This window comes from Oryctolagus cuniculus, chromosome 9 (genome assembly GCF_964237555.1).
Source record: "Oryctolagus cuniculus chromosome 9, mOryCun1.1, whole genome shotgun sequence".
In the NCBI taxonomy this organism is placed as follows: domain Eukaryota; kingdom Metazoa; phylum Chordata; class Mammalia; order Lagomorpha; family Leporidae; genus Oryctolagus; species Oryctolagus cuniculus.
In genome coordinates, this window is record NC_091440.1 from 121,161,929 (window position 1) to 121,189,636 (window position 27,708).

At 36.7% G+C, this 27,708-nt stretch overlaps 1 protein-coding gene and 1 long non-coding RNA gene across 25 annotated transcripts in view; one reads left to right on the forward strand and one right to left on the reverse strand.

Annotated features, from left to right (window-relative positions):
• Positions 1–27,708, reverse strand: part of SOX5 (SRY-box transcription factor 5) — a 1,100,902-nt gene that overhangs the window by 394,818 nt on the left and 678,376 nt on the right. Inside the window, exon 1 of one of the 23 annotated variants that reach the window (XM_008259534.4) lies at positions 1–171. The exons of 21 other annotated variants lie outside the window; for them this stretch is intronic. The gene's annotated coding sequence lies outside the window, so the exon portion shown is untranslated. Of the gene's footprint in view, positions 172–27,708 lie in introns of those variants that run through there. One more of the 23 variants, XM_051850861.2, reaches the window with a different exon arrangement.
• LOC127492146 (uncharacterized) overlaps positions 25–27,708 on the forward strand; it is a 45,890-nt gene continuing 18,206 nt past the window's right edge. For both annotated transcript variants that reach the window (XR_007921259.2, XR_007921260.2), the window contains exon 1: positions 25–27,341. This is a non-coding gene — a long non-coding RNA (uncharacterized lncRNA). The remainder of the gene's footprint in view (positions 27,342–27,708) is intronic.

A 27,708-nucleotide genomic window follows, 5' to 3' on the forward strand; every position in this document is an offset into this window, starting at 1 on the left:
CTGTTAGTCACTTGGTAGCCAGCTCTCTTGGAGATCACACTGACTGCTGCAGTATCACAGTGCTTGTGTTCAACGCTTACATAGTACCCTAATGTTATGTCACAATGCCTCCCTCGCTTGCCTCATTTCATCTCATCACGCTGGCACTGTACCATGGCACATCACTGCATAAAGGGTGAGTACAGGCCAACAAGGCCTGAGAGGAAGTGCACCTTCATATAACTTTTAATAGAGTCCATTTTATAATTATTTTATGAATTATGTACTATATAATTTATAAATTAAACTCTGTCATACCTTTGTTTGCATAGGAGAACATACAGTATATATACAGGGCTTGCTACTATCTGTGGTTCTAAGCATCTATAGTATTCTTAGAATATATTCCCTCCCCAGGATTGACACAGTAGTATAGTGGGTAAAGCTGCTGCCTGTGGTTCCAGCATCCCAAATGGGTTCCGGCTCAACTCCCAGCTGCTCCACTTCGAGTCTAGCCCCCTGCTAATGTGCCTGTGAAGGTAGGAGAAGATGGCCCAAGTACTTGGGGCCCTGCACATACATGGGAGATAGAGAAGAAACTCCTAGCTCCTGGCTTCGGATCAGCCCAGCTCCAGCCATCGAGGCCACTCTCGACAGTGAATCAGCAGAATGAAAATTTCTGTCTTCTCTCTCTCAATCTCTCTCTCTCTCTCTCAATCTCTCTCTCTCTCTCTCAACCTCTGTGTGAGTGTATCTATTTTCAAATAATATTTTAAAAAAGAATATATTTCACACATTTTTATTATAATAATTCAAATATAGAACATCTTTAAAAAATGTTTTCCATTTATTTAAAATGCAGAGTGACAGAGAGACAGAAAGACAGTTATGTTCCATCAGCTGGTTCATTCCCCTAATGTCTACAGTAGCCTGAGCTGGGCAAAGTCACGAGCCCCGAACACCATCGTGGTTGCCCATGTAGGTGACAGGGACCCAAGTACTTGGTGATCATCATGCCTTCTCAGGTACGTTAGCAGGGAGCTATATCAGTAGAGATGGGACTCTGTCTCAAGCACAATACAGCAAGAGGATGTCCCAAGCAGTGGCTTAATGTACTTGGTTACAGTACACACTGCAGCTTTTTATGAGATAAAGAACACATTTTTATGAAAGAATTTAAATATAAGCCATAAAATTGATTTTTCCCCAATGAGTTGCAAATGCATTTCTCATTTCAATTCCTTTTATTTGAATGAAAACTTTCATTGAACATGATTGTTGTTACTCCTATACTAGGACAATGCCTTTTTCTTCTAACTTTTTTCATTACATATTTAAAAAATTTTTAATTTATGCCAGCAGTAGGCAGAAAGAAACAAATAAAGACTCCCCACATGCCCACCACAGCCAGACCAGGCTGACACCAGGAGCCAGGAACTCGGGCCAAGTTTCTCACAGGAGCCAATTACCTGAGCCATCACTTCTGCCTCCCAAGGTCTACATTAGCAGAAGGATGGTGTAAGAAGTTCAGTGCAGGAATCAAACTCAGGTACTCTGGAGGTGGGCATCTTTACAGCTACTCTGAACACCCACTCCTAGATTATTTTTTAAGGTACTTGCCTTATCATATTACCTTTTTGCATCTATGATAAACAAATATTTACTAATGCTTTAAATGGAAACTGTGTATGGATTTATAACCCATTCCTATTTGTTACATATGGCAGATGACTGCCTGTCCCCCTCTAGTATGTTCCTAACGATGGATAATTATTGTTATGATTGTTACTAATTTCTTTAAGTGTTCAGAAAAAGATAATGTGGGTTATACTATTGCCAGGATTCAGCTATCTGATCCTGTATTTCATTCTTGTTAACACAAGGCCAAACTATCAGAACCTTCTGTTTATCAGAGGAAATGTCTAAAGGAAACACAACTGTTGTAAATAATTTTCAAAATTATTATTGTCTGTGAATGTGTTTTTCTTTCATCTCCAGAGTTCCATATTAAATCACTTTCTGTGAAATCAACTTCTGTTGGCGCTTTATAACGAAGCCTTAAAAATTTGTTTTGAGAAAGTTACAGAGGGGAAGCAGAATGGATAAGCTAATGGTCCTTTAAATTTTTTTCATAGCAGTTTGTTTACAAATATATTTCTACCATTATAAGAGTAGAAAATGATCCTCAATTATTAATATTCTATGATGCATTCCTCTTATGATAGTGGTTTGAATTAATTTAGGGCAATTCAACATAGGTTTAATTAAATAAACATTGATTTGCCCAGACAAGTAACTTCAAACCAATTTAGAACTCCGGCTTTCCTTGAGGCATATATATCTAGAAGCAAGTATTTCAATTTTTATTTCTTTGAAAATAATTTAAACTGTATCATGGTGGGAGAGAAAGAAACGAGTTCGAGGGAGGAAGCAAAGACATTTGGGTAATAACAACAGCTACAAAATATGTAAATGTGACCATTTAGGCACCAGTGCTTATGGATTCCTGAGGACCCAGACTGGAAATGAGTCAGTTACTATTCTCATTACTAATTAATGAATTTTGTTCTTAAAATAGGTACTAGTAGCTCAAATTTATTCATTTTTATCTCCCCTAAAACATTATCTTTTGTATAAGAGAAAGTAATCTACTCAAAAATTCTAGATTAAAATACCAAATCTCACTTTTCGGATCTTTATCTCCATTTACTAAAACCCATCTTAAATTTAGAAGAAACTTTTAACAAAAATCAAGGTAAGTTTACTGTTGGTTTGTAAACTCTCTAAGCCACAAGCAGCATTTCTCATTTTTTCAACCTAAAAATGCAGGATCTAATATAGGGCCTACTAAACAAGTACATGGGGTAATATTTAGGAGGATAAATTTTGTTTAGACAAACCTGGATTGAATCTTAGTCACATACTTTTTTCTAAGCCCCATGATGATCATGTTGCTTAACCTCATTGAATCCCCATCTTGCCATTATGGGAAATGTCAACAGCACATTATCGAAGCATTTTCAGAAAAGTAAGTTAGTACATACAAAGCACTTAGCACTGTACCACATACTGTATGGACCTTACAAATGCAGTCTATTATCATTGTTGTTATTTGGAATTATATGGAACCTTATATAAACCACTCAGCTGTAAAGCATAGTTAAGGTAAGGATATGAAACAACCAAATTAGTTTTGAGAACCCATCTGTGTTTATATACCTGGAACTCTGACAAAGAGTCAAGAATGATTTTAATATTTCTGTATATTGCCAAATTTTTGTTTTTGAATTGAATGAAAAGACTATCAACTCATTGAGTGATACTAGGATCTCCGAATGTTGCCAAACAACTGAGGAGATCTACTAAGATTTGGGGCTTTCAAGTAACTTTCATTTCAATCTGGTTAAAAGACATCACCCCTGAATGACATCAGGAGCTGCATGACTACTCTTCCTACAAACAGTGTACCAATGTACCAAAACCTCACCCCATTGCTAGGAATTTAGAATACAGTTTTTGAATATACAACTTACATATATAAAATAGATTCCCACCATCTACTTCTTCGGGGGAAGCTGAATCCCCTTGGGGTAAAGGAGAATAGGATACGTAATTACAAGATTTTGAAATTGTCAAAGTTTCATTAGAAAGTAGTATTCACATAATCAGTTTCCCCTTTTTATGTGTAAGACTTAAGACTAAGAAATAACGTGAAACATGAGTGCTTTCTATCACTGGACTTACTGTACTAGCACAGCAAGAAAATCAGGTTATGTAAGTTTCTCTTAGGTTGTTATCTATCAGCACTTTGAAAGGCCATTTGAGAATATTGAGGCTAAACCCAACAAGGGATGACTTTTGACCAGAAAAAATCAATCTATCATGAGAGAATGAAAAAAAAAAGCTATTAAGAATTTGCTTGGCAACATATGTAACAATTCTCCTGAAGCAGATGCTTCCAATATTTTCCTATAAATTAATATCAATCATCTTGCCCATAGCCATTTTCAAAATATCTGCATTGTCCACTGAAAAATACTTCACTCTTCCAATTAAATGTTTTAAAACAAAGGAATATATATATAAAACCCCGAACACTCCCAGTAAAAAATAACTGCACTACAATTTTCATCAATCATTTGGCAAAAGAAAATCAATAGAAAATGTGCAGAACCAGGTATGCTTCTGCTGGCTATCACCACAAAAAACAGACTGAAGTAACAGCTCCTTCAAAACGGAGCGATGTCAAGATAGTTTAAACACTACCAATTACTTGCCATATGGACTATATCCCCTCAGCTCATGGAGTATTTAGAAACTATTCAGAATTAATAAGCACTGCTGTCAGTGTACTGTCAAGAAATGTAAACCTTCATGCACATTTTGGAGGTAATGTGGGTAAATACAAGGAATAGTAAATAACTATAATCTAAGGGAAATTAATACTCCAATGTCACCAATATTTTAATTGTAAACATTGTAAAAATACATTTCTATAATAAATAATCAATGCAGCTTTTCTAACGCTTAAGAAACCCTGGAGAACATTATCAAGGAATGTATTATTAGAATCTCCAGTGTAGTGTTATGGGCATCCAACCAGGAGCTACAACTAGAGTTAAATATTTCTACCAACTTTTCTAGAGATTTCTGTCTATGGAATTCCTATGAGGGATTTTAAAATATCTTTAGAAATTGTTAACCTTTAAAGTTTTATACATGGATCTTTTGTGCTGTACATGGCAACCCTACTCCCTGCATAAATCAAAGGAAACTGCTAAAAAGTAATCATGCTGTGGCAGAACTACTTGTGATTTATTTTTTGTGCAGAACAGAACCTAAACTATTCATTCATTCATTCATTTAATATTTACTGAGGATCCGCTATGTGCCATGTGCCCTATCATGTGGAATGCTAGCATATAAACAAAATTTTAAAATGACAAAAGATTTTACAAATAGAGATGAGATAATTTAAAAAAACTAAAAGCAGAAGTTCAGAAAAGGTACATGTAGGCCAATATTAAAAATATTTTTCTCTTGTAGGAGTTTAGCCTAGCCATTAAAGGTGCCATTTGGGATGCCAACATCCCGTATCAGAGTATGTGGATTTGAGGCCTGGCTCTGCTCCCGATTCCAGATTCCTGCTAATGCACACCCTGGGAGGCAGCAGATGATGGCTCGAGTGCTTGGGTCTTTGCCACCCACATTGAAGATCTGGACTGAGTTCCAGGCACCTGGCTTTAGCCTGGCCCAGCCCCAGCCATTAAGGGCATTTGGGGAATGAATGAGGGTATGGGAGCATTGACTCCATATATCTCAAGTAAATAATAAATAAAATTTTAAATAATAAGAATGCTCTAAAATAGCCAACCAAAAATAGTATTTTGCTTTATTCATGGGGTTGAGCTTATTGCTCAACAATACTGTAAGTCTTCAAACAAAAGATTGATCATTCGTTAGAAATTTCTATACAAGGGGTCTTTAAGATTTAAAATGTCTTAGATGAAAAAATTATGTATGAATTTAAAAAAAATGGACAAAAGTGAACATCTTTAATTTTTACATGAACTCATCATCTATGTAGCATTCATGCCCACCTCCAAAAAGTTACAATAGCTGACTTTCATGGTTTCTTTTTTTAATTATTTAATTTTTTCATCTACTTGAAAGGCAGAATGGTGGGGGACAGAGAAGAAAGGAGAGAGATTGAAAAATAGGAGGAGGGAGACAGAGGAAGCAATGGAGAGAGACAGAGGGAATATAGAAGAGAGAGAGAAACACTGATTTTTTATGTGTTGGCTCACTCCCCAAATACTCACTAAGGCCAGAAGCCCAGAACTCCACCCAGGTTTCCACATGAGTGGCAGAGTCCCAAGTACTTGTGCCATCACCTCTATTGCCTTCCATGACACATTAGCAGGAAACTGGATTTGAAGTGGAGCGGCTGGGACTCAAACCAGCACTCCAAACATGAGATGCAGGTGCTGCAAGTGTGCAGCTTGAACTATTGTGCCACAACATCTACTCCTATGGCTCCTTTTAATGCTGAGATTTTTTTTTAAAAAAGAGTAGGATCTGCTAATATTTCTGTACATATTATGAAGATCAACAGAATTTAACAGATCTAAAGAAAAAGAATGAAATGTTGGAAAAAGTAAAGTATTAGAAGTTTCATGAAAACCAATCATTTGGACAACTACCTTGTAATTATGGATAATTCTCTGAGAAACAGTAACGGATAATGTGTATTTTTTTTTAATTATACAGCATACTTTTCTTCATTTTTAACGATAAGATGACAAACACTGATAGCAGGTTACATAAATTACATTGTAAAACTGGTAGAAGATTTGAAATGTTTAATCTTTCCTCTTTCTTCATCCAAGTCTCTGCATCAATTTGTATTAAATATAAATACAAGACATATATATGAATATACTAAATGCGTGTTTCATACCTGCTAACAATCCAACTCTGGTATTTTTCTTTATTCTCTGCTGCTCCATTTCTTACTGAATTTTCAGGCTCTTTCATCCCTGGAATTTTTTTTTTTTTTTACTCAAACTATTTAAAGTACCTGATTGCTAGAGATTTCTAAATTGGGGTAACAAGGGCACACAATTTTAGCATTGTTTCTTTTTCTCTAAGTGTTATGTGCTCTTCTACCACAAAGAAAGGACTGATACTAAGGCTTAAAAAACTAGTTGAAAAACCCAAAGCTAGTAATCATCAAAATCGTAGAGTCAACTAAAAACTGAGGTTAAAAATGTTACCAAGTAACTCTTTTCAGCTTTTGAGCTGGTTATTTGCTCATTTTTATCACCTGGTATAAAGCCTTGGTGTATGCTAAAGTTCCGTTACATTCAACCATACCTGTCAAATAGTTTACCCATCTGTTCCAGGAGTTCATATACAAGAAAAATGTTCTTTTTTAATAAATCACCCATTTTAATATTTTCCTAAAGCTGTCAACAGTCTGTTAAAATCTGAACTAAAATAATGCTGCATTCCATGACATCACAAAAATTGAGAGATCAAAATGTATCATACAGGTAATAGCAATGAGTGAAGAATATGGTTCTGTAAACACGGCTCTGGGTGGCGATCTAAGTTACAGGCAGACGGTAACACCCAAGCCTGTATGCAAGCCAGACTGGTCCCTGCGACCTGACCCAGGCTGACTCTTCAGGTGGGACTGTAGCTCAAGGCTGCCAGTCCACCCAATTACAAGGAAGAACTCAGTCTAGAGTTTAATGAGAAATTTCCAGATTTTTAATTATTAAACTCAAAAGCAAAACAGTAAGCACCCACAGCCAGTCCATCAGTTTATGATCTTCTCTTTTTTGAATGTGAATCTAACAGTAATACAACATTTGTATCAGAACTATTCCAAAATATCTCAGTACTGGCTGTCACTTTAGTCATGGCTTTCACTTAAATGTGGTAATAAAATGTAGCTAACATTTATATAACACCTAACAGCACACTGAGCTACATTTACCTACCTACCTACCTACCCACCCATCTAATTTTAGATTTTTATCATTTATTGTTTATTTATTTGAAAGGCACAGAGACATATTTAGACTAAGAGACAGACCTCCCATCCACTGGTCCACTCCCCAAGTATCCTCACTGGCTGAGGCTGAACCACAGAAAAGCCAGGAGGCAGTAACTTAATTCCCACACGGGTGAAATGGATTCAATTACTTGAGCCATCACCAGCTGCCTCTCAGGGTGCTCATGAGCAGGAAGCTGGAACTGGCAGTAGAGTCAGGACTTGAACCCAGGGATTCTGATACGGAATGCAAGCAGCATTTTAACCCGCTGTGCAAAATGCTTGTCCTATGTCCATCTAGTATTTGCAACAGTCCTGCAAGTGGACTCTCTTCCTGTGCCTATTTTATGGTTGGGTAAGTCCAGGGACAGAAGTGAGAGGATGACAAGGGACAGAAGTGAAAAGACTCCCCCAAAAACGCACAGCTTGAAAGTGGCATGTGGGGATTCAACCTTGGCCTTTCGGCCACTTTTAGCTTACAGTTGCTATACTCCCTCCTTTGCAGATTTCCCCTGATGTACATGAAGCATAAAAACTCTTTTACAAAAAATAACTTACTACATTAATAACCATATTTATAACATTTGTGAAAAGGACAGTCTGGAAAACACAATTTAGGCTTAAAATGTTGAGACTTTTGGGTGGTTTGTTAGTAATAATTGACTTTAAAATTTTCCCAGGAAACCTTCCATTTAAGATCAGTATAATTTGTTATATACAAGGATACTTTAAAATGTTCATGGAAAAAATAAAATTAAAATAACTTGGTGCAAGACAATTTTAAAATCAATGCAGCGTTTGTAGAATAACCATTGCTAAGACACTTTAAGGTCCCTCGGATGCATAGATTTCAAAAACTTTCTGCACCAAAAAAATTATCTTTTAATGCCACCTTCCATGAATATTTTGAAGTCTCCTCCTATCTATTCTGCCTTCAGTAGCCCTGATGCCAAACCTCACCATTGATTTAATCAGAACTTTTGTCTAAACCTCTATTCACTATGCCATATTCTATTCAATGATACTGTTTTCTCACATCTGCTTGGGGGAAAAGATTAATTTAAAACACTAGTCACAGTGAGTTTCTATGTAGAAATTTTCCAATACAAATAAAACCATTCGGCAACAGCAATAGAAAATAATCTATTTTTAGTGATTTGCTTTTGTTAATTTTAATTTACCTGAAATTCAATTTCCTAATTCTCACCTGCTTGTCTCAGAGATGACTCTTTGTGTACTTCAAATAAGAGACATACTTTGAGACTGCCTCCTGTAGGTTTACAGAAGTATGGTAGGCAATTCTCTAGATTAGTAAGAGACTAGTTCTAACAAAATTCTCAGCATAAACTAATGTCATTTCAGATTCTGTCACCTTATTCCTCATTTAAAATGTACTGATTGATTGATTTACTTATTTGAAAGTAGACAGATAGAGAACCACCATCTACTGGGTTCACTCCCCAAATGGCCACAGCATCAAGGTCTGGGCCAGGGTGAAGCCATGAGCCAAGAACTCCATCTTGGTCTTCTACATTGGTGTCTGGGATCCCAACACTTGGGCCATCATCTGCTGCTTTCCCAGGTGTATTGGCAGGGAGCTGAATCAGAAGTGGAGTAGCCAGAACTCCAACTGGCATTGGCACTGGCATCACAGGAATTAGTTTAAGCTGCTGCATTACAACACCAACCCCTCATTTCCCATTTTGATTCAAAGTCTGAGCTGGGTACTGGAATTACTGGTGCAGACTACATATGAATGGGAATGAAAAATTTCTTGTTGTTTCTGTGAATATTCTCCTAAGAGACAAGAGAATAGAAGGCGGCCACTGGAAAGATGCAGCCACCAAAAAGCAATGAGCGTGGGGTGTGAGGATGGAATATGTGCATGGAAAACAATCTGAAAAAATCTTACCTACTCCCAAATTTCCCACAGTCACTTGGAGAGCCTCAGAATATACTGTTTGCACATTATATCTACTTTACATAACATGATTTAAAATCTGTTCAAGATAGGGTCTGTAAACAGTGCTGGTCATGGTTAATAACAAGTGTTGTAGAAAGGGTATGTACTTTTTTTTTTAGTGGATAACTAAGCATAGCTACTCTAAATAGTAGACTGGCAACTTGATGAAGACAAGAGATTGCGCATTCTCTGCATTTCTCTGAACCTTGGGCTTGTACAGTTTTTGGTTCATAAAAGATCTGTTCAGTGACTGCCCAAATATCTAAAACAGTTCTTCCACCTATTCAGTTGAAACAACTCATTTTTCACAATTCACCTAATACACTGTTTCAAAAGGAGCCTAGCTCAGAATAGGCTCACGGATGCCAAGGAAGCCCAATAAAACAGCACAAAACCATCAACAGGAGCAGTGCATCAATCAGAGGACGTCTGATCACGATTAAATAAGAGCACTTTCAAAACCTCAAATTTCCGTTCATAAGGAGAATTTAAAGCAGCTGCTCAGCACTAGCACAATGTCTGCCCTAAAAGGTTTTTTTTTTTCTTCTTTTTTTTTAAAGGCAAATTATGGCAGCAGGGAAACTATTGCTCTAAGTCCTCAAAGTTGATATGACCTTTAAAAAAAAAAGTACAAAATCCAAAGGGACAATTTTACATTTTCATATTTCACTGCAGACAAAAACAATTTGGTATTCCAATGTTGGGGCCTGTTTTTAAACATGAAGCCGAGGTGTTTCCCTTAGAAGCAAAGGTCTTAGGGGACATGTCTGTCACAGCAGTTATTTTCTGTTTCACTTGTTGGCAAACTTGCATTTCAAAACAACAACAAAAACGAGCCTCCCCAGCTCCCTGTAAACCAAGGAGGTAGAAAGAAGAAATATTTCAAAGCAAGAAGGCAAACAGACTGTGAGGACTGAAACTCAGACCAAAGGCATCTGCTCTCCAACTCACACTCCCCACAACCACCCAGCCTTCGTACAATCTTACAGATTTTCCTAAGAGATGTTGCCATTTTAGCTTTGTTTTTCCCTAAGTTCTGGCAATACCCATCACTGCAGGCAAGGCAGCAAAGCCACTAGCAGAATCCAAACCGGAAAGCAGAAAAGCTGTTCTGTCTTTTCTTCCCTGCCACTCCATTACTAATTTATTTTTTCCAAAGTAAAACTCCCTTATTCTATCCAAAACAGCAATCACTAACTTCCAGCACCTAACAATCGCTTCACAGAACACAGACAGGATCACACACTGCGGGGCTGAAAGCTGGCCGAGTCAAAACCCTGGACAGTTTCCCCCTGGGCTCCCACCTTTTTTCAGAGAGAAATAATACTCTAAACCAGCTAGTGTGTTCCTCCTTAAAAAAGACCAAAGCAATCTTTGTTTTCACTCCTTTCTAGCATAGCTCCTCCTGAATCCCACCCAATGTGGTGGGTGCCAACACGGCTTCCTGTTCAGTCTTGATTAAAAAAGAGAGACAGAGAGGGAGGGGGAGAGAAAGACAATAAATCGGAAACACCAAAGTGTCTAATGCCATTTGCTACTGATTATCAATATATCATTTACAATACAAGATTATTACTAAGATTCTTCAAAAGATGTTTGTTTTGTCACTAAATCCACATATAGTGCTTGTATTTTCCCCTTTAAATTTACAATTAACAGCCCACAAGATAAACCCAAGGTTTTGCATCAAGAAAAATATCTCTATTTGTCAGAATACAAAGAGAAGAACAGGAAATCCGCCTGCATTCATGGGTCACTTGTATCTTACAAATATTTCTGTCTATAATTTACTCTATTTTGCTTCACACGCATAGTTGAAGTTGAAACCAGTCCTTAGATGATAATGACAGAGAAAATCATCCTATAGATAAATGGTTTCTATAACATTCACATATAACATGTGTCATATATATCCTATGTAAAAACTAAGATCAAGTGCCATTAAACCTATATTAAGCCTGAAAATTCAATCCAATTTAGTAAGTATTTCTGTAGTGTTGTTAATATGCTTGGCAGGAGGAAATAAAGATTAATGAATCTTAACTGGGGCACTCACAATTAGGTGACATCACAGCCTAGTGAATACAAACAACTGCTAAAAACTCCATCTTAACAGAGGGAGAAAAGAAGATCCTATGGAAATCACAAAGGTAATACATGACTCCATTGGTCAGTCAAGGGAGGTTTCCTAAAAGAGGAGGATATACCAAAAGTAATTGTATGCACAGTGCAAATGAAGAACTGAAAAAAATCAGAGAACAATGCACAGCGGATAAATACCAGGGTGCAAGGTAGGAATTGCAGCTAGCCAGATAAATGGTACGGTAAATGCTAGAAGGTTAGATTAAGATCTGATTATTTAATAAACATCACTGGAATACCAAGAGCACAAGGATGCTTAAAGCTATTCAGAGTTACCAGAAATTATTAAACTAAGAAGTACCATGACCAAAAGAGGCATTGTGGGAAGCTCCATAAGGCAATCCTTGTCCTAAGATCAAAAGTCAGCTTTTCTCTATTGCCTGCATAGTATGAGACAACACTGCAGTTTGGGGTTCTCACTGCCTGTCCCAGGATAAGGGTTTACACTTTGTATCGCAGTTTCTGGCCACACACAAGGCTGCTGATCATGATTACAGTTTTATTCATGATGGTGCTCAATCTAGAGTGTTCCTTCAGCCCTGTTACCAGATGCCCCAAACGCCTACACAACCTCCATGTCCCAGCTCTAAAGCCACCATCTTTATAGAACCTTCACTCTACATGGTATGAACATACTTTTTGGGGTTCCCACTACATTTTGTGGGTTTCTACCATAGCTGTTACATAATGTGGACTTGTGATGTGTACATAAATGTTTCTGCTGCGGAAATGAATGATGCTAAAGAAAAATTTCCGCCACTCCTTTTCCCTTAATGTTACCTAAGAAGGTTCTGCATTTAGTAAATGCTCAAATAGTCACTGAATTATAACAAGATAAAATATTTAAATATTTCTAAGTGATCTTGAAAATTTATGAACATTACAGAATATCAAAACATCTCATATGAATATAATATCCCAAAGTAAGACACAGGAAGTGTCATATCATTGCTTCTTTCATAATTAATAAATAATATTGTCATTGCTTCCTTAGCCTGTATCTACTAGTGTAGTAATTCTTTGTGAAATTTATTATAGTGCTTGGATCAGACTGTAACATTAAAAATTCAAACAAGGTAACATGGTAGACTAAAATATGTGAGGGTAAATGTAGAAAGGCCTTCTATATCTTGACTAATGAAAAGTGAAAGTTTGGTGGAAATGCAAAAAAAAAAGTTGAGGTAATATTTTATTTTTTAAAATTATGCTTATTCACTTTTATTTTATTTGAAAAACAGAGACAGATTCCATGTGCTGTTCACTCCCCAAATGCCTATAACAGACAGAGTTGGGTCAGGCAGAAGCCAGGAGCATAGAACTCAATCCAAGTGTCTCATGTGGGTGGAAGGGACCCCAAATACTTGGGCCATCATCTGTTACTTTCTGTTGTGTAAATTAGCAGGAAGCTGGATCTGAAGCAGAGAGCCAGAATTCAACCCAAGCACTCATACATAGCATGCAGGCATCCCAAGCAGGATTTTAACTGCTATGCCAAATACCTGGCCCTGAGGTAATATTTTCTTCTCTTTCTACCTGATGCTCTTCAGTTAGGGGTAAAAGCTATACACATATAAATCAGGTGCAATAGAGAAAAACCACATCATTTGTAGTTGACCCATTTCCTATCCTTCATTTGTTATTCTCTTTAAATAAGTGATAATTTGCTAAAAATGTTAAATATAAAGAAAAACATGTAGAAAATGGATCAGAGAAATTCATATGATGAATACAGAAGGGAATTTTTCTTAAATGATACTGAAATTACTACTACTGACTTCAGGCCATCAAATAATTGTTACTTAAACAAGGTCAACGTTTCCAATCTAAAAAAAAAAGTTTTGTTGAGTTCATGTAATTAAATCCATGTAGTTTTAATTTTAAACTTGTTTTATTCTTGTCTCATAAAATAAGTTAACAGAAAACACAAGTCATGATGTATTTTCCATGTGTCATGCCAACAAATTGTCACAAATATGTGACCATCGACTTTAATTTTGCAATGATCATAGTAACATAATATAGCCACAAACCACAATTATGACTTACACATCAATACAATGCTCTGGCTCTCTTACTGATAAAATCCAGTAGAATTTTTCCTGTACCACAATGAATTTAAAATAATTATGTGTGTGTTACATTTGAATTAATTTTCTGAGGAGTCAATTTCTGAGCACATGGTTTATCAGTGTGATTTTTAACATCCCACCAATGTTCAAATTATAATCAAGTGTTTCATTGTTGCTCCCTGACGTCATCTTCTATTATACTCCTCTGTTAAATAACAAGGAAAACTTCAGATGCAATTTTGAAATATAATTGGTAACGTAGTGAGAGATTCTGTAGAAAGTATTTTCCTTTGAAAATTCCATCTCAAGGTCAAGTTAAACATGAAGATGAACAGTAAATGCAAATGGTGAGTACTTATCTGTCTGTAGGAATGTTATTATTACAGTGATGCTTTAAAATTTTATTTGAGAGGTTTATAATCACATAACACTGTTTCAAGCTGGGGGAGTCTATCCCATAAGTGACTTTGCCAAAGGTAATGTTTGAAATCTGGTAACACTTTTTTGGGGTGAAGGAATGTAAAAATTTTTTATCCCAATTTTCCTATAAAGAAACTGATCTTGGAAACAAACTAGAAGAAGTTATACTTGCTTATGTTGTACTGACAATGTTACCAATAATATCTTATTTAATCCTCACAACAACTTGGAGCGTAATTAAAGAGATAATTGAACGATTTCAAAAAAGAGAATAATGCAGCACCCATCATTTAGAATGCATGTGGGCTACCAACAATCAGTAAAACCACATTGGTTACAACCGCTGACTCTCAGCCTTGCAAGCCGCTAGGAAGGCATACTCAGTAAGAGAAGTAACATGCTGAGGTTTCCTGTATCTGTGACCAGTGTGATATCTCCACAACATGGGCAAAGCCTTTTAGTGGCAGTCTACAAACATCATTGACCCCAAAAAACTTTTAAACACATCTTAATATCTATATTGTGTTTTTATTCCTTAAACTCTGCATGAAAAGAATAATACATATTTCATATCATAAATGTTTATCTTGAAAGAAAATTTCACTACTTGTAATCTATTATATCAAATTGGGAGATACCAAATTCAATTTGGTAGTAAGAAACTGCATGATTATTGTGTAAAAAGCTCTGTTTAAAACACTGGTTATGACATCCATGTCTGAAACGGATATTGAGGCATAGCAGGTTAAGCTCTGATGTGGGAACACCACATCCCATACTGGAGTGCCAGGTTCAAGTTCTGCCTGTGACACTTCTGATCCAGCTTCCTGCTAATGTGCCTGGGAAGGCAGAAGATGATGGCTCAAGGATTTGAATTCCTGCCATTGACATGGAAGATCTGGATGGAATTTCTGATTCCTGGCTTCAGCTTGGCTGAGCACTGGACGCTGTGGGCAACTGGGGAATGAACCACAGGATAAAAGTGACCTTTTTCCCTCTCTCTCTCCCCCTCTTCCTCCTCTCTCTCTTCCCCTCCTTCTCACTGTCATTTTGCCTTTCAAACAAATAAAATCTTAAAACAAAAACAAACAAAATAAGCTGGCATCACACATCAATACCCAGCTCCAGTTCCTGACTCCAGCTTCCTGGGAATGCAGACACGGGGATGTAGCAGTGCTGGTTCAAGCAAGTGAATTCCCGCCATCCACACAGAAGACCTGAATGTGTTTCAGGCTCCTGGCTTCAGCCTGGGCCCACATCTGGTCATTGTGTGCATTAGGGAGTGAATCAGAGGATAGGCGGGAGCTTGTGTTCAGTCATTCTCTCTGTCCCTCTCCTTTCTCTCTCTCTTTCTCTCTCTCTCTACTTCTCACATAAATAAAAATGTTTTTAAAAATTCTTGCATATTATCAAACTCCCTTTTCTCTGCCTCTAACTATTCTAATGAGTATTCAGATTCAGCTAAAATAAAACGCATCGTTTCTTCAGAAAGGCTCTTGGTTCTCTGCTATCTTCTGCTTCTAAGAGAAAGAAGGGTTATCCTTTCCACTGGAAATGTATCATTGATTCTGTGACAAATCCATGGCATTTTACTAAAGGCACTCCTTCCCATTTTGTCATTACTTTTTCTACTTGCCTCCAAGTCCATATCACTTTCCTTCTCTCTCTCGCTCGCTCGCTCTCTCCTCTTTGATTCTCACATTACATGCACATACACACACAAATACATAAAAGCAGTGCCAACAGACCCAAGATCAGAGACAGCGAATGGAAAGTACTTCCCTTTTAAAAATCATCATCATGACAAACAGCTACTTTAATCTTCCTGTTCACCTCACAGGCAACAAATCACTATCATAGTTTAAGGACAAGTTATATCATTTTTATTTTGTTCCTCCCCAAAAACTATGATGTCAAGATCATGACTAGAAAATAGAACTTCTGATTGATTTGCTTTTTTTTTTTTTAAAACAACTGTTGTTAGTCTGCTAGAAATGACTTCAACTTTAAAGCTCATGAGTGAAACCAAACTCCTATTTAATGTGGTGATATCACATGTTGTACAAAAATATAGAAATCTTCCCAAAGAAGTTCACCTGGAATCTCACTGGTCCCCAAAAAGGCATTACATTTTTCACACTCTAAAGATATAATGTCCATCAGATGGCCATGGGATGCCCTTTCAAGTAATCAGAGCATCAGGGAGCAGCTGGAAAGGATGGAACCACAGCTCCTAACAGTCATGGAGCTCCCCGGTGAAAATCTGTTGGGCAAATAAGGAAGGAACTGGGCTGTAGCAGAGCTCCCAGGACAACAGGGTAACAAATCTAAAGGGAAGTCAAGTGAGCCCAGAGAAAGCACAAAGCAAACGCCAAGAAGCCTCAGTAGGGCCAGATACCAGGAAAAATACAGGTCCTGTCGTGAGTCCAGGCAGCCAGGAAAATCAAGATCGGGGAGATTCAACATCTGTAAGCAGAGAGCCCTTTGGAGGCAGAAATGTGACTTTCTGTCCTTAATGAAGCTCAGTATTCATGTAGGGTCAATGAAGTGCATGGCAATCAACAGGGCAGACTTTAACTGAAATGGAACTCTTCACTATTAAAGCCCAACCCACCGAAATAGGGAAGGTGCAGAAAACCTTTTGCCTGTAATATTCTCAATAGATGTCTCCATTTCCAATACTATAAATAATAGTTTTTTTTGTTTTTTTTTTTTGTTTGTTTTTTTGACAGGCAGAGTGGGCAGTGAGAGAGAGAGAGACAGAGAGAAAGGTCTTCCTTTGCCATTGGTTCACCCTCCAATGGCGCACCACGCTGATCCAAAGCCAGGAGCCAGGTGCTTCTCCTGGTCTCCCTTGGGGTGCAGGGCCCAAGCACTTGGGCCATCCTCCACTGCACTCCCTGGCCACAGCAGAGAGCTGGCCTGGAAGAGGGGCAACTGAGACAAAATCCAGTGCCCCGACCAGGACTAGAACCTGGTGTGCCAGCGCCGCAGGCAGAGGATTAGCCTAGTGAGCCGCGGCGCCAGCCTATAAAAATAGTTTTATGCACTTTTACTCATCTCTCAGTTTAAACAGGCAAAGTACATTATCTTTGCTATAAACAACATAAATACTTTCCCTAGGTGCTCATTATTCACTGCGTATACAAAACTGGCATTTTAAAAAAAGGAAATTAACATATGGTTATCCTTTGATAGAGTGGGACAGATACAATTTATATCACCCTGGCACTTAATTTTAACAAACTGAAATCATAATTCTGATAATAACCTTTAAGCATCCCAGGACTGACCACTAATGAAAGTAACAGGAAATATCAAATAAAAAATTTAGGCCCTTAAAAGTCATGAGCAAAATAACCTTCATCCTATTAACTAAGATGTCGATCAATTTCACATCTATGTTGCCTATCATTCTCTTTGGAATAGGTGAGTGCACAGAAGAGAGGGAGGGGTAAGGGGGAGACGGAGAGAGGGGGAGAGTGAGAGGGGGAGGGCAGAGGGGGAAGAGAGAGAAGGGGGAGGGGGGAGAGAGAGAGAGAGAGAGAGAGAGAGAAATCAATTTCCCATCTGATGGTTCATTCCCCAAATGGCCCCAACAGCCAGGGGTGGGCCTGGTTGAAGCCAGGAGCAAGGAATTCCATCTGGGTCTCCCATGCGGGTGTCAGGGTCCCAAGCCCTTGGGCCATCTTCTGCTGCTTTCCCAACCACATTAGCAGGGAGCTAGGTGGGAAGCAGACCAGCCATGACCATTCTCTTATGGTATGCTGGCACTGCAGGCACAGGTCCAACCTGCTGTGCCACAACGCTGGCCTGCTCCATTGATCTTTATGACTTCACAGGCAGAACTCATGGGAAAACTCATTCATATACTATTCGACACTATTAAACATTCTTCTCTATCACCAATATGATGCCTTTCATAGAAGTGTCTTAATTTCTATTATCCATTGCTATCTGAAAATTGTTAATTCATAATCAAGTAACGGCTTACTAACTTATGGCAAATGAATTTAATTAGTAAAATGACATCCAAATAGAAATGAAAATATATTGATTGTCTTTTCTGGTAGTCTCTGAAGCAAGTACACCTTCTAGAAAAGGAAATCAAAACACAAAAGCTCAGCATTGAAACTCTAGTAGCCCAACAGCTGGCACTGTGCGCAGTGGGGTTAAGCTCCAGACTGCCACGCCAGCATCCCATACAGGCCCCCGTTTAAGTTTTTGCTGCTTTGCTAATGCATCTAGGAAGGCAGTAGAAACTGACCCATGAACGTGGTCCCCTGACACTCATGCAGGAGATCAGGCTGGAGTTCCTGACTCCTGGTTTCAGTCTGGCATAGACCTACCCACTGTGTGCATTTGGTGGGGGAACCAGCAAGTGGAAGATCTCACTCACTCGCTCCCTTACTCTGGGTATCACTCTGCCTTTCATATAAATAATAAATAAATTGTAAAACAAACTACCAAAAAACCTGTAGCCACTCTTCAAACACATGTAGAAAATCCAAGCTACTATAAAATCTTAAATTAGGGTATAATATACAAAGTTATTTATCAGACAATGATATGAGTAAAAACAAAAAAGTAAAAGCATCAGTTGAGAAACTATAAAAAGGGTAATTTGGCTGCATTTATCTTTGAACCATAATTTTTCTGATAATAAAAAAATTCTATACTATGAGTTGAATAATATCATATTAGTCAACTAAATTTAGGGGTCTTCAATGTATGAACCACAGTTCATATCTTAAAGAATCAGCCTTTATGTGAGGATTGGACAATAAATATCCAATACAAAAAAGAGAAAATGAACATTTTAGATATTAAAAATTATTTAATCCCACTGTGAAATAAGAGAAATTACTTTCCGAAAAACAAAGTCCAACTGGTAATAAACCAACCACACAGAGGATATAACTAATGGCTTACATCAAGATAAGTATGATCTATACTTTTACTACAGTTTTCAATTTTTATGAACATGTATGTTTTCACCTGAGGATATCTAACACATTTGAAGATAATTTTTAGAAGTTCTATTTTTGAGACCTAACATAATATAACAGCTTGTATTGAACCAACAGAAAAGGTTATATTTAGAAAGTTTGCAGTTTTAAAAGATAGTATTGAAGTTTATCATCAATGAACAGGATCGTAACAATTCAACAGTTTAATCTAATCACATCATTCTTCAGTATTTCCATTTAATAAAAGAGGACAGTCAACAGGCTGCTGAAAACCAAAGCTTCTCTATAATTTCTCATCCTCACTCTGACCACACAATGTCTCTTTTCAATTCAAACCATGCATTCAGAACTCCCTTTCTCACCCCTCACAAACCTTAGTGGAATGAAGGGCATTAAAAGTAAGTAAACAGCCAATAAATGTAACTACATTACTGAGTCATGTGGGGAGGAGGGCAACACGCAGAGAAAATGGCTAAGTTGTTCACACTGGTAAAGCAGACTTTGTTCCATAAACTTTCCAAGAACACAGGTAGAACGCTTCATTTTTAATTCATTCAAATCCATTTAAAATTTATCTGAATGCAGCAATTTGGCTAAGTTATTTTCTGCTCATAAAATGCCATTTTTATTAACATACCAAGGAAAAATATAAATATTCTCAGCTTGATATTCTGACTTTTGAAGATCAGCTTCATGAAAACCTACAAAAGAAAGCTCTGTAACCATTTATAGGGGAAGAAGGATGAAAGCCGAAGGAAATGTGTAACATGGGATTATGGCACAGTTACACCCCAGACATTAAATTAACAAGTTTTAGGCCCTTTGGTATGGTTATACTGGTGTTATCAGGACTTAGAATAAACTCAGTGACTCCTCCGATATAATCAGCAGCATTTATTAGATATTTAAAATATCCAAAAACCAGTTTTGAGTTGTCTGTGATTCATCTGTTTCAATCATCAAGAGAACCCTACAAGGTAGACACCAGCGTTCTCTCTCCTTTACAAATGAGTAAGCTGAGGCAAGCAGAGAGAAGCTAACCAATCTACCCAAGGAAACCACCTTCTACACTGTGGGATCAGCTTTATACATGACAAAGTGACTCTCTAGCCCAGAGTCCTGGCCCATAGTACTGCCTGGGTCTGGAAGAAAATTCTACTACTCTTCATGTTCAATTGCATTCCCTCCTCCAAAAGGCCCTCTCTCACACAAAGATCAGGCAGAACTCACTCTCCTTGCGCTCTCTCCTAACACCCTGAATCTACTTACCCACTCAACAACACTTGCCTTTGTTGCAACTGCTCTTTCGTGGCCATTTCCCTATCAGATTATAAACTTGGTGAGGACAAAAGGCATACATGTCTTATTCACTTTTAAGTGTCTGGAAGCTAGCAGCATTTAGCATATATAAAATAGTTACTTCCTGAAGAAATACACAAAGACTATTACAAATACACAAAATACTATTACTTCAAAAACCTGTTCTAACTTCAAGGTGGCATTCAGGAATTCCTAATTAATTACTGCAAATACAGACAATTCACCCTCAACAGCACTAGTACTAACTATATCAGTACTAATTCAGTACTAACTATATCACTGCTCTAATTTTAAGCACTTTACATACATGTAATTAATTAGTAGCCACATACAAAAAGCATTTTACTTAACAGAAAACTGGAGCTCACACAGGTTAAATAACTAGCCCCATATCACACAGCTAGTGAAATTTACAGGCACAAGTTGAGTCTAAAGGCTTATGCTGCAGATGACCATGAAACAGGAATTTTCAAACTGATAAATTTGCTGGTTGAATAGAAAGGAATGGCATCATGCAGTTATAGTAAGGAACCAGAAAATGTCAGCAACACAAACATCTCCACTACACAGTTCTTGATGTAAATTTCTCGGATGGGAGAGTGGTAGACTTCAAACAAACAATAAACTGTACTTTTTTTTCCAAATTTTATGAACTATTTTAGAAACTGCAATGAAAATTCTTTCTGAGCTTCAGTTTTGGACAATGGTGAACAAGAGTAGAATTTGTTTTGACTGTGCAATTTGGAGCCTAGCATTTTTTCATAAAGCACAAACATAGCAATTTTAAGTAGGAACTCTAACAAAATACACTTTTATATCACCAGGCTATTGTGTGGACTTTGTAATCAGTATTTTTTCATTATTACTTACGAAGAATTTGGTATTTATGATTACCTTCTGAGTAAATTTTTTGGATGAATTGTGATGGTTTCTCAGACTAAGCAAGCCCTATTTTCTCAACTGTATCAACTAGTACCAAGCAGCTCTATGTGAGACAAATCACCACCGCTCCAACAGCTTGCTTGTTATGGATTGTATCTATTAAAATATAACCCCACCCCCCCGCAAAAGTCTCCATCTATCTCATACATCAAAGTTGAAAGGTGGTAGGTAGTGACAGCCCTAATGATAATCTTAAGCAGTGTAAAAAACAACAAAGGTCTCAGAAGTTCTATATCTAACCTGAACCTACTCGTGAGGACACAATCACAAAAATCCAGCTTGTAAGACAATGTATGAGACAGATCAAGAAAGCTGTCGTCAATACCAACACTGACAGCATTCCATTATCAATTAAATGTAACACCCAATGCTTGACTTAAATTTAAAAAGAATAAAGTTATGAATGGTATTATTGAGACGGTTAGAAAATGTGGATATGGACAGGATGTCAAATATCGTTACTGTAGTAATGGCAACGTTCTTGGGTGTGCTGATGTGCTTGTCTTAGTTCTTAGGAGTGTTAGCCTGTCACTACCAAATGTATTAGAAAAGAAAAAAAAAGAGAGAAAGCAAAGGATCAAAAGTTACTTTTAAAAGGTATGGATGCTCACCACAGTACCCTTTCAACTTGTATGTACATTTGGAATTTCTAATCAAATTAAACAGAGAAAACTGACAGAGGGTTCTGTATCCGAATAAACTATGACTATTTTAATAACCACATGTTTTCTGTCAGAGCAAATGGAAAACAAAAATCTTCTGGCCGATGACTTAGATTTGCCCACATGACCTAAAAGTGCCTATATGTTGTTATAAACAGCACTTCTGAAATAATTACACTAAAATCACAAGAACTCATTTTGAAGGTATGCTTCAGTTTGCAAATGGGAAAATGGTGTTTTTTCAATGATATGCTCACACTGATAAAGTGATAAATTGTAAAATGTCTTTAGTTCATATTGATGTGTACTTTTGTTCCACCTACAGATTATTAACCCACTAATTATTCATTACCTATTATTAAATAAATACATGATGAATGAAATGTTTCTTTATCTATGTCATTCTAAATGCAGATACACAAATAAATCATGACAAAGAATAAAATTTCCTTATCTATTAATGTAATTCATTTTGTTGACTTAGGATAACTTTTTAGCTTATTTAAGATTTTATTTATTTATTATGTTTATTTGAAAGAGGTGAGGGTGAGAGAGAAAGAGAGTGATAAAGATACTCTACTAAGTCCACATTTCAAATGCAGCGCCAAGCCTGTGCCAGGTCAAAGTTTGTAATCAAGAAACAATCCAGGTATCTCCCAATCATGGTCTGGACCAAGCTATTTCAGCCATCACTGCTGCCTCCCAGGGAATTCATTAGTATGAAGCTGGAATCAAGAGTGGAGCAGACACTCTCACCCAGTTACTCAGATGTAGGATGTGGGTATTCTAAGCACGTCCACCTCAGGATGCTTTTTAAAGTTGAGTCAACTTGGAGGTCCCAAAGAGATGAAGTATTGCCCCCAATTCTCTATAGACAACACTTATTTATCACGATGGACAATGAGTAATAGAAAGTATTTACAAGATCAAATGAAGATGGCTACTACAATGTGGAAATGTACCCAAATCTAGGGTCTCACTGGGACACTCCTCAGGCATTTGAGCAGATCCAAAAGTGTTTCCTGAGGAAAATTCATGGTTCGTCTCTGTCTATTCCTAAACCTGCAGTCAATTTAAGTACAGAGATGGGAGTGCCCTCAATCTAGGCAAGAACACGACTCAGTCCAGAACTGATTGATCCTCATCTCTTAGCAACAGCCGGGATATAACAACTGTTATTTAAAGGAGATAGTTTAAAGGACTTGTTAGCCTTTTCTTAGATCTCTGCCTGTATCCTTTCACCAATAAATCTACAGACCTGGCAAACATTACTTTAGCTACTTATAGAAATGTCTTCTCACAGTTATCATTCAATATTCGTTCTCTTGTCTGGTCTCTACTAAAAATAGCAATGTACAGAATTGCTCTCAAACTTTTTTGCAATATTTCTGTTGAAGACAACTTAAGGGTTCATCAAATAAATTACTCTCTCAGAAATCAGAGCCCTCAAAACAACTGTGATTTCTAATATAGGGGTGAGTTTCTTTTTTATCAGAATATGTAACCATTAACCACATTATGACTGTCAAATAACTCAAAATCATTCTCAGCTAAACTTTAGCATAGAAATAATTTTTTTTAGACACACACACATATATATAAATTATTCATGGCATAGAATACACTACATTTAGCATATTTTATATACATATCATATATATGTATACAGTATACATATTTATATGTGTATATATGATTTCTATATAGCAAATATTTTATGATACCTGTATAATGTATAAAACATGAATATTTTAAATAGTTTTTCATCCTTCAGAAAGCAGTTGCAGTTCTAATAAATTCTGTACAAACCACTGACTTTAACATAATTTACTATTGATACAACAGCAGCAGTTCAATATCACCTGCCATTTTATGCAAAATATTCTTAGGACTCTTTCTAAATGATTAAAATCTACTTTAAATAATAATATACATTTCCTAAACACAGTACGTTAATATTAGTTCTTATTTAAGCAATAAAATGACCCACGAAGTGTTAATTATAATCCCCACTTCACAGATAAATTAAGGCATATAGAATTGATTAACTTGAGAAGATCACATACCTAAAAATGATATAAAACAAATTTAAGACCTCCAAGCATTCTATTAGCTATAAAGGTAGATGGCCTCTACTTAGAAAGGTATCAAGAAATCACAGGTACCAGAAGCCCCACATATCTACATATGGAACAGGGTTTGTAAGATTAAAATTGAAAACAGAGATCCATAGATCAGTTCAAGCCTCCATTGATATGTTAATTTAATTGTAAAAGTAAAAAAAAAAAAAACAGTAGTGTAAGACAATGAAGTTCACCTCCATTCTCAAATGCCTTACTGTTCCCTTCAAATTACCACTCTATTTTATCATCACACTGAGTTTTCTACTGGAAATGACCAACCTTACCTGTTGTCCAGTAAGATCAGTTTAGTATGGCTACAAGTGAGGTCCAAAGATCAAAACCATGAATTATATCATTATTTAACAATTCATCAGAAAGTTTCCCACATTCATATCATATAAATGTGAAAACTATGCCATTCCTAAAAATTACTACACTGTAAAGAGGTGTCCTGGTCATCGAGCTAGCAAAAACAAAGCAGGTGAACTTTTGGAGCAGAGCTATCATTTGTCTGTAAAATAATTTCAACAGGTGGTTGACTGTGAAAGACTGGAAAGAGAGACATCTGGGAAATTATATGTAGTTATACTTCAACCAGTAGGGCATTTCTATGTGTAACGTGTGCTGGAAATCTGTATCCATCACAAACAATTCCTGGTAGCTATTACCAAGAAATCCTTGATGTAAGTGTTCATAAGTCCCCTTATCCATCACCTACCCTATAAGGTCATGCCATGAGTGAATTAAAAATTCATGATCTAATAAAATTTGAATCTTGTATAACAATCCTTATATGTCATTTATGATATCTTTATTTTTAATATTTATTCAGCATCTAAAATAACACTTAGAATAGCAGGTATTTAAAATATAATTTGCTGAATAAATGAAGCCACTCCTATTAAAACCAGAGAAGATTATCAAGTTATGGAAGTACTTCATTACATAGAGCAGCACAATAAAGTTTTGGTGATGAGTGAAGGCTTTGGAGTTGTACTATCTGGATTTGCATCTTCCCCTGTCACTTAGACCTGTAAAAATTAACCAACTTCCTATGTTTCATTTTGTCCATTTGTCCAATGGGTATGAAAAGTAAGACTGTTGTGAAGCCACAGTGGAATAACACATGTAAAATATCTTAAAGGCTGGCACATAATTAGTTAAATGTGTACCAACTGTTAGTTCTATCTATCTATATTAATATCCCCACATGTACACAGAAAGAGCTTGGATCATATGTTGTGGGTCAATTTCAGAAGCAGTGCATCAAAAGATGAAAACATTCCTATCTAACTACAAACTTCTTCGAAATCCAATGGAGAAAATAAAGATACACATGGTGGCATTTCAAACCATAAATATAAGGGCCCCTTTCAATCATATAGTCTCTAAAATGATTAATACAATGCATAAGGGAACATCTTCCTTTCCTTTGTATTCACACAGAAGTTTAAAGAACTGACTGTTCATGGAACAAATGATACACACATCTGATCAAGTCAGTGTGACTTTTGTGGCTTCTTAAAAAGGGGTAAAATTTCACCTTCTCAAAGAAGAAAGCTGAAAAAGGAAGACAGTTAATAAAATCCCAAGTCTGACTCACTGCTACCCTACTCAGCTGTGAACCTAAGGAGTCTAGATATAGGGAGAGATGCTCATTTTCCTCCCTAAAGCATCACTGTCCAACAGAAATACAATGGGGGCCACAAGTGAGAGACTCATGAGTGACTTCCAATTTTCAAGTAGCCACACCAAAAAAGTAAAGAGTTGTAAATAATTTTAATAATGCATTTTATTTAAGCCAACATGCCTAAATACCAATTCAACAAAGTACTATTTTAAAAAGTAGTATTATGCATTCATTCTGTCAATCTCAGTCTGTGTACTTTTAATTTACAGCACATTTTGGCCCAGACAAGCCACATTTCAAGTGTTCGATAGTGACCCGTGAGCAGCAGCTACCATACTGGAAGCTCACATATAGAGGGATTCTGAGGGCATTTCTTTTACTAAATCGTTTCTTCCTCAAGAGCTAAGAAGCAATCAATACATATCGTGCAATTCATACAAGCTGGAGAAATCAATAAGCTAACACATTCTAATGGTTCAATTTCCCCAATATTAAAAGAGGCAAAGTATATTTCAGCTAAAGAAAATATAATAGGCCAACTTACTACTTAAAATTTATAAATTATAAAAAAATACTTTTTTGCCCACCGTGGGCTAAAAAATTATCTATAATATTTCTTACCAACTACTCTACAATTTCAAAGCTTCTATAAATTATTTGCCAATATTATTCTTTTGAGCTTTTAGGCATTTCTCCTTCACCATTAGGTGAGTGAAATGGGTCAGGTAATTTGATTTGCCCTCTAATTTACTATTGATAGTATGAGTTTCCTTTGCTATGATAGAACAGTACTGCTCTGATTAATACTATAAATTCAGAACAAATGGAAACACATTCAATTCAGAAGTGCTTCTGGACCATTAACTTCCATGCTGATCTGATGTGCAACATAGTATGTAGGCAACAGATTCAGGAATACAGACTATTCCTAAAGCAAACACTATTTTATCTCATAACCATCTGGGGTTCTCATCCCAAGGGCCACTTGCTATCTTTTAATATCCCGAGATACAGCACTAAGACCTACCTTATTAGCAAAACTCATTCCTGCTAGAATAAGAAGACTGACATAGGAGAGAGATTATGGAGGGAACAAAATTTTGGCTAAGACCCTTGTTTTCATTATTCAGCTAAAGAAAATCGTTGCTAACACACGCTTTCAAAATTCTATGGTTTTTGCTAAGGTACCAATAAAAGTGATACCATTCATAACATGGACAGTGGACTCTTTCATATATCGCCTATAGTTGCAAACTTAAGTGCCAAGCAGATGGTTGAAATCTGTTTTGTATAAAATGTGTGCTTTTTTTCCAACTGTGTTCTTTGTATTCATATTCAGCCTAGGTTTCAGCCATCAAAACACTGGCACTATGTCGATCATTAGCAGCATTTTAGACAACTGGCAACTAAGGTATTCACTGTTCTCCACAAAATGTTCAGCTAATATTTCCCAGATGTATAATTAAGGCAAAAGATCATCTTCTTAAATTGGTATCAGCACTTTGGACGGCTTCTGGCTTTCAGCAGATTATATCAGTGGAAAACAATTTTATATCAAAAGTAAGCGTTCTGTTTCTTGGGTGATTTTGTTTGCTTGTTATACAGCTGCCCATAAAAAGAAAGCTATATATTTCCCCAACCATCCTCTACAGTCTACAGAATATGTAGCTAAGGCGAAACTGCTCACGCCACTTTTACTGTGGAAACCTATAGTGTACTATGGATTCTGATTTCTTTAAGTTGTTTAATACTTTCTCATTTTCCAATCATTGGCATAAATAATACTTTCAAAAGTACTAGCATGTGTGAACTTTTTACATGAACAGAAATCACTGTTTTTATTGTTCAATAATTCCTTCTATAAAATGATTCATTCTCCTTACTTTGCCCAAATAAATAAAATTTACATAAATGAACATACTAAAAC